Below are 7,596 nucleotides of genomic sequence, written 5' to 3'. Positions count from 1 at the left end.
CTAAATACCTTGCCGGACTGGGCTGGACTGGATTACCTACATTAAGTGTAAGCTTATGTCAGGAAGACAGAGGGGAAAAAAGGGGGTAGAAAACGAAGAGATGTTGATTCAGCTTCAATAAACTTTCATATAAATTTATATCTAAAAATTTAGAACAAAATAATTTCTTTTTTTGGGGGGACAGGTTCTTACTTTGTCACCCAGGCTGGAGTGCTGGGGCCCAACTGTGGCTCACCACAGCCTTGACCTCCCAGGTTCAAGTGATCCTCTTGCCTCAACCTCCCGAGTAGCTTGGACTACAGGTGTGTACCATCACGCTCAGCTAATTTTTGTATTTTTTGTAGAGACAAGGTTGCCCAGGCTGGCCTCGAATTCCTGGGCTCAAGTGATCCCCTAGTCGTGACCTCCCAAATGCTAAGATCACAGGCATGAGCCACCATGGCTGGCCTGAATGAAATGGTTTTTCTTACAGTATAGTTAAGCTTGTATCATTTCAAAATATTAAATTGTGGTTTTCGGTACATATTGGGTGGTATTGCCCACCAAAATCTTTCTAGTGTTTAGGGTGTTAAAGGTCTATACCTACCCTGGAGAAGTGCAGATCAGGGTTTTGGTTGGAGGATCCTGGACGGCGGGATGCATCTGAGTTAGGTGGGTCTTAGGGAAAGGGATGCTGGAATGGGAAACTCCAGGGTTCAGTAGGGGGATGTGGATGGGGTGTTCTGGCAATCATTATGCTAATATGGGTGCTATACAGAAATACCTAATACATCTCACTAGGGTACTGATAAAGAGTATGGCTCTCAAGCCAGACCAACTGAGTTAGAATCCCTTCTCCACCAATTACCAGCTCTATGACTGAGCAGGTTACTTGATTTCTCTGACATTTTCCTCATATATAAAATGAAGATAATATTGGTGCACTTCATTGAGAACTAACATGAGTTAATAATTGTGAAGGCACACCTGGACAGAGGAAATGCTCAAGCATGGACATTTTTATATCCCCAGCCTCCAGTGCCATGGCTGGCATGTAGAAAGCATGTGACAAACATTTGCTGAATAATAAATGTGGGACTGCCTGTGAGATGAATGAAGCAGACTATTCCTGAGTAGTTAATGAATGATGCTGAGAAGATCCTGATTCCAGTGGCTCTTTATTAAAATATAATGTTAAGTAAAATGACTAGTTTTATGTTATCAATGTCTATTGCTAGGTTCTGTTTTTATGTATGTGAAAGCATCATTATTATTGCTTTCTTATTTTTTTCTCTTGTTGTTGCTGCTGCTGAATCCTCACCAGGAAGGAATTAAGATCTCATTTCCTCAATGAAACCCAGAAAGAAAAGGTTGGTGTTGTGTTCCCTTAGGTTTGAGCTGTGAGAAGCGTCTCTGGTTCATGAGTTTTGGGTGGTAGGATTGGAAGTAGGATGAGGGGATTATGCAGTATTACCCCTGAGCAGGAAGGCACGCTTTGAGTAGAGAAGTGAGGTAGAGCCCTAAGGCTGAGACGGCAGGGAGAGTACAGAGGGTCCCTTTCTGTGGGATTGGTTTGTATTCCAGTCCCAGTTCCCATGAAGTACCCTGGAAGATGGCAAGGTCTTTGATGCGGTCGCTGATGTTGGGCAGTAGGGGGCTGAGGAATGGGAGTGTTCTGGAGCTGCCCCTTCAAGTGAATCATCTAAACTTGTATCTTTTCGGAGAGCAAAGATGAACTGATGACCTTAGAAGCCCTTTATATATATATATACATAATGAGATTGTGTAAGCCCCACCAATTTATTTTGTGATATTGAGGAAAGGGGAGTGATAAAGTTTGGGGAAATTTTTTTTTTTTTTTTTTTTTTTGGAGACAGAGTCTGGCTCTGTCCCCCAGGCTGGAGTGTAGTGGCACCATCTCGTCTCACTGCAAGCTCCGCCTCCCGGGTTCATGCCGTTCTCCTGCCTCAGCCTCCCGAGTAGCTGGGACTACAGGCGCCCGCCACCACACCCTGCTAATTTTTTTGTATTTTTAGTAGAGACAGGGTTTCACTATGTTGGCCAGGATGGTCTCGAACTCCTGACGTTGTGATCCGCCCACCTCAGCCTCCCAAAATGCTAGGATTACAGGCTTGAGCCACCACACCCGGCCGGAAATCTTTTATTAATATGAAAGATGAGGAATTTAGATTCTGACATGATGTGATTTTTAAAAAGAGATAATAGCATGAAATGTCTTCATCTTAGTGTTGTGGGGCAAATTTGAAGCATCTGTAGTATACAGTTTAGCAGATAATTAGCTGAAGCTGGACATAAAAGGAAGCTATCTAAAATTAATTTTGATGATAGACATTGCTCTGTAAATTTGGAGCTTTAAGGTGTATATTCACAGATTATTTTCTCTTTAGGAACTGGATTGCTAAATTTGTGTAGGTTATTATTGAGGCACAGGCAGCCTAAAACATGCCATAGTGATTTGAACAGTCCACTGTAGTGACTTGCTGCGTGGTTCACTTAAGAGGCAGCTCTACAACGTTCCCCATCCTCTATTGCTTTCCGTCAGCCACTGCTTCAAAGGCCTTGCCACATTCCAGGGCACCTCATGGGACTTGGAAATGGGATGCAGGCCCAAAATCATCGAGAAGGAATCTCTCTACTGCCCTTCTATGGCCCCACCTCACTTTCCTCCACTCAAAACATGTAAATACATGGCCTTCATATTTAAAATATAAAACAATTTATTATGACATTAGCTAAATATAAATGACTAAGTTTCAATTTCTATATTTATAAGAGATATAATTTAGAGATGAGAAGATGTAGGCCCCATTATATATGTAAAAAAAAAAAAGAGCCTGTGTGCATTCAATGATTGGTTGCTGAATGAATGCACCATAGTCCCTATGTATATACAGCCTCTGTATATAAAACACTTACAGCAAGCCTGAGATAGTGTGATGAGCATGGCCTTTGCCATCAGAGGAACTCAGATTTAAATTCTGACTCTTCCCTCTTGGGCAAATCACTTGTCTTTAATTGAGCAAATCACTTATTTTCAAGATGGTACTAATAAGAACTTCTGCAACAAATTGCTATAATGATTAAACAAGGAAACATAAGTAACACATCTAACAAAGCACCTATAGTAATTATTCAATAAGTATTTTGTAATAGTTAAGATAAACAATTCCAGCTGCTGTTAATGTCTAAATCCAGAATTCTCAGACACTTAACCTTATAAAATCTATTCCTCACTCATTTCAGTGTGAGTATTTCTGGATGGGAGGAATTTTATGTGATCATTTAGGGAATTTCACGTAATCATTTAGGGACTAAGCCTCCTTTCTTTTTATGGCTCTGTCCTCTATGTCCTTAGAATTTTCTCATTTAGCCTATAGATGGAGAAAGTAGGGTGATGTATGGGAAGTTTTGTTGGCATGCACCACTTCTCCCCATATTCCATTAGCTAGAACTCTGTTATAGACACAAATGTAAGGGAGACTAGTTAATGTAATTTCGTTGTGTGCTTAGAAGAGAATGTGTGTTTGGTGAGCGTCTAGTTAGTTTTGGCCACAGTTTTATTCTCCTTCCTCTTCTATTTTTCTCTTTAAAAATCCAGGGATATTTTTATTTATTATTGTTGAATGCTTTTTCTTTTTGAAGGTCTAATTCATCTAGAATTTCTTATACATAAAAAGTCCTTTTTTGGTACATGACCAAGTAGTGATCAAGGTTTGTATCAAAACCCTTGAAGGAGATGAGAGAGAGGGACATGGTGGGGAGGAGAGAGAGGGAACAACATGCAAGCATATTTAGTGCTCATAAGGATGAGGTGAAATAGGCACTCTCATTTCTTCCTCATGAAAGAATAAATGAGTCCAACCCTTCTGCAGGGAAATTTGATTTAAAACATTTATACTGCTTGACATGGTAATTCTAGTTTTTGGAAACGACCTAAGGAAATGCTTTGAAATACAGATATAAATCTATGTAAAAGATATTCACCATAACATTATTCATAGTAACAAATAATTGAAAACAATCTAAATGAAAACCCTAGGGAAATGGTTAAATAAATTATACTAGGTACACATAATGAAATGTTATACAGCTGTTAGATATAATCTTTAGGAATAGAATTTAACAACACAAAAACGCTTATGCTAAAATGTTAAGTGATGAAAATAGAATATACAGTTTTAAAGATGGTATAATTCTACCATGGACAGAAAATATTCAAGAAAAATATTGGCTATAACCCATATCTATATCTAGAGTAGAATGGATAAATTAAATTATTACATATCACTTAATGGAATATTCAGCAATGAAATGAACTCTAGCTCCACCAAATAATGTGAATAAATCTTGCATACACATTGTTGAGTGAAAAAAGAATCAAGATATAAAATACATATGTTATGATTTAATTTATATAAACTTTAAAGAACAGAAAAAATTAAAATAATATTTTTAGTGACACATGCTTATTTGATAAAATTATAATGAAAAACAAACAAGTAACTAGTAAATCTTTAGCAAGTCTAAGAATTTCCACGAGATTTTTGAAAACCTTTAAGGAGAAACATATAAATAAAACATGGAATTTTCTGCTAGTCAAGCAGGTGTGGGATCAGAGCATCAGTGTTTGGAGTATTAACGTAAAGATGACCTCATTTGTTCACGCAGCCTGGTAAAACTTGGAACACACAGTTCCACAATCTACTGATTTATAGTCTTTGGTAGCAAGTAGCAGAAATAAACTCAGGTACTTTGTATAAAAAAGAAATTGATTGTGAGTATACTGGATATATAACTTGGTTTTATTTAACCCCAAAGTAAACAAAAACACAATTACATCTGGCTTAAATAATATGGACCTTCATTATCTCAAGTAACAAGAAGTCCAGAGGTCCCAGATTTGGCTAATTCAGTAGCTCAATCAGAGACTCAGGTACCTTTTGTCTAGCTGTTCTCTCTAACCACAGCCTGTTGGGGAGTCTCTCCTTGTGGCTTTATGATGCCTCTAGGTGTTCCAGGAATCATGTACAGATATGATGATATCCAGATATGGGGGGAAGGGGATGATAAAAAGCTTGGGTGATAAAAAGTTGACTTTATCCCAATCTCCGTAGCATGCCTGTGCATAAACCAATCAGTGGTAAGGAGAATGAGACTCTCTATGCCTGGCTTTGACTTCACTGCCTTGGGTCTGGGAAGGGGCCCAGTGACTCCTAGACAAATGACCAATTAGGGCTTCTGTTATCAAGGAAGAGGAAGGGAAGAAAATGACTGTTGGATGAACAACCAACACTGATTCATCTCAAAGAATTAGGGGAAATAACAACTAAATCTTGAGTATGATGGAAAACAGCAGAGTATATTTTGGGAAGTTAGCAGCAGGAATGCATGAATTTTTCATCCCTTATGTGTTGCCATTACTATGACTCCATTCCAACAATTCCCTGTCTCTTTATCTTTCAGTTCAAAATTTCAAATATTGGAAATGACAGTATTTGAGTGGTCCAGCTTGTGTTAGCTGACCATTCCTGCATCAATAAGCTATAGCTGTGCAGTAAAGTTACTAAGAACAGTCATGGCTGTTGGATACCCACCTCCATAGGTAGCCATCCAAGTGGTGTTTACTGTATTCACATTCCTGATTATCTGTTGAAGAGGAAGGTGAGAAAGGTATCCATTTCATGTTTTAATAATCATCTTATTTTTGTTTAGACTCTTCATTATCCCCATATTCTGGTAATTTCATCTTTGACACTGTATTTGACACAAAGAAAGTGTCCTTGACACAAAGAAAGAAACTTGTTTAAGGTAGGTAAACTAGTTTAACTATCTTAAAAGAAACTAATAGTAACCATGAGTTCTGACTAATACACATCTTGTGTTTCATCCTGTCAATGCATAAGAAAATAAAGTATGAAATAGCTGTCATACCAACCATATGGATGAAAGTCCTAGTAAGAAGCACCACCATACCTGGATAATTTGGGTATTTTTAGTAGATACGGGGTTTCGCCATGTTGCCCAGGCTGGTCTCAAACTCCTGGCCTTAAGCGATCTGCCAGCTTCGGACTCCCAAAGTGCCGAAGGGATTACAGGCATGAGCCACTGCGCCCCGCCTAAGAAAGCAGTTTTATCCTTCCACTGCTAACTCTATTAAGGAAATAGCACCATACACTTTAGCCAATGCAAATTTAATTGGGGCAGGGGGAGAGAATAGAAGAGAGAGGAAGACACAGAGATAGAGAGAGAAATATTGGAGAGAGAAAATTTGGGTAGTTAGTATAACATTGCACTTAAGATTTCTTTACCTGTAGTGAGAGAGGGTGGAGACATCCATTCCCTCTTGCTTCTCATAGCCTGAGCACCCCACCACAAAGTGCCGGATTCTAATGTTTAATGATAATACACTTTTCACGAAACATGGTGTCATATGAATAAATAGCAATTTGTTGCAAATCTCAGAAAATTGGCATCTTGAAAGAGAGAACTTTATCAAACCTTGACATCGAGAACTCTAATAAATACTAAGCTGAATAAAAAAGCATTAGGTAAGAGGTTAGAAAGGTTTTTGATTGTAAAATTGAACCAAAAAGTGACTCAATTACAAAAGTTTTTGCTTTCAGATTTTCTGCTGAAGAGAGGTACAAAGGAATTGAAAGCCAACTAAGGTGTGCATAAACATTGAAAAATCTGCTTCAACTTCAAATGTGCAAACTGCTGGAGAAGATACAACATTATATTTTGCATGCTTATTCTTTAAAATATACTCGACATTGCTGTATAGATTATACATTTATCCATAACATTGTATAACTCAGCGTTACCCATCTAGAGCAAATATATCCTTTATCTTATGCAATCATGATTTAAGAGATTTTCACTGTGATTCTTGTGACTTTTCCGCAGTTGTTGATTCTGTAAAGCCCTCAGATAAATTGCAACTTACCGTGTGTATGTATGAAGGTAGTTCTCCCCATGACTTCATTATGTAAGAATCAGCTATAGCTCCTTTCTGACTTTAAAGAAAGCAAGAAGTTTTGAGCATAAAATTTTCAGTTGGTTATAAAAATAATTTTTAAAAATTGTGAAAGTAATAGGATATTTTAGAAAATTGAGGACATAGAGAAAGAAAAAAATACCACTCTAATAAGTAATGTTTTACCATTTTCAAAATTGTTCTTCCTGTTCTTTGTTGGAGCCTCTGAAGGGACTCCATGTACAGAAACACCCCTCCCCACTTGGTTCTGATCAAGTTAACAAACTAAAACAAAAAATAAGGCAGAGGAGGTCCAAAAATTATCTTTACTGTTGGGATAAGGGCTCTTGGTCTGCCATATGGGTTGCTAATATTGAATATTGATTGAACATTGAATATTGCTAACATTGAATGTGCCAGCAACACTAGTGCAGTAGGCCTCTCTTTGAAGGGTCAGACTCCTGGAATATCAGAGGAACATGAGTTCCCTGAAGCCAGGACAATCCTAAGGGTGAATTGAGTCAAACACCCTGAGTTATTCTTTCCAAATTTAGCAATCAGTTAACCCAACTGACTCCACCTTTCTAGGGCCAGTGTGAATAAAGGGAAGGGGGGAGGTT

The 7,596-nt window shown here is 38.1% G+C and overlaps 1 long non-coding RNA gene across 1 annotated transcript; it reads left to right on the top strand.

The window, feature by feature from the left end:
• The first annotated feature begins 954 nt into the window (after positions 1-954).
• On the top strand, positions 955-7,286 carry LOC116463475 (uncharacterized). The gene is made up of 3 exons (XR_004246694.2): positions 955-1,349; positions 5,713-5,808; positions 6,624-7,286. It is a non-coding gene; the product is annotated as an uncharacterized LOC116463475 (long non-coding RNA).
• The last annotated feature ends 310 nt before the right edge of the window (positions 7,287-7,596 follow it).

The sequence above is a fragment of the Hylobates moloch genome, unplaced genomic scaffold, assembly GCF_009828535.3.
Source record: "Hylobates moloch isolate HMO894 unplaced genomic scaffold, HMol_V3 SCAFFOLD_3, whole genome shotgun sequence".
NCBI classification, from domain to species: Eukaryota; Metazoa; Chordata; class Mammalia; order Primates; family Hylobatidae; genus Hylobates; species Hylobates moloch.
Note: the sequence above shows the minus strand (reverse complement) of the source record. Positions and strands in the feature narration are given on the sequence as shown.